Here is a 290-nt window from a genome sequence, read left to right as displayed (position 1 = left end):
GTATCTGCCTTGGAAAGAAAGGCAGAGTGATATGAACTTTGCTCGGCTCTGGTGCCCCTTACAACTTCATTGCTGAATGTTGCTAAGACTCTCAATGAAGACGAATATTAATACAGAGTGTAATGCCATAAAGAAGATATAATTACTGATTTTTATGTTAAACGTTCAACTTCATGTATTCTATTTCCTTGAAATGACACCTTTGTACTGAGCGTAAAATTGCATATCCTATGATAAAGTCTGTCACTATCAAAAACATGATTCAAGATATCAGGACATATGCAAAATGG

Source organism: Mizuhopecten yessoensis, unplaced genomic scaffold (assembly GCF_002113885.1).
Source record: "Mizuhopecten yessoensis strain PY_sf001 unplaced genomic scaffold, ASM211388v2 scaffold2015, whole genome shotgun sequence".
In the NCBI taxonomy this organism is placed as follows: domain Eukaryota; kingdom Metazoa; phylum Mollusca; class Bivalvia; order Pectinida; family Pectinidae; genus Mizuhopecten; species Mizuhopecten yessoensis.
Note: the sequence above shows the minus strand (reverse complement) of the source record.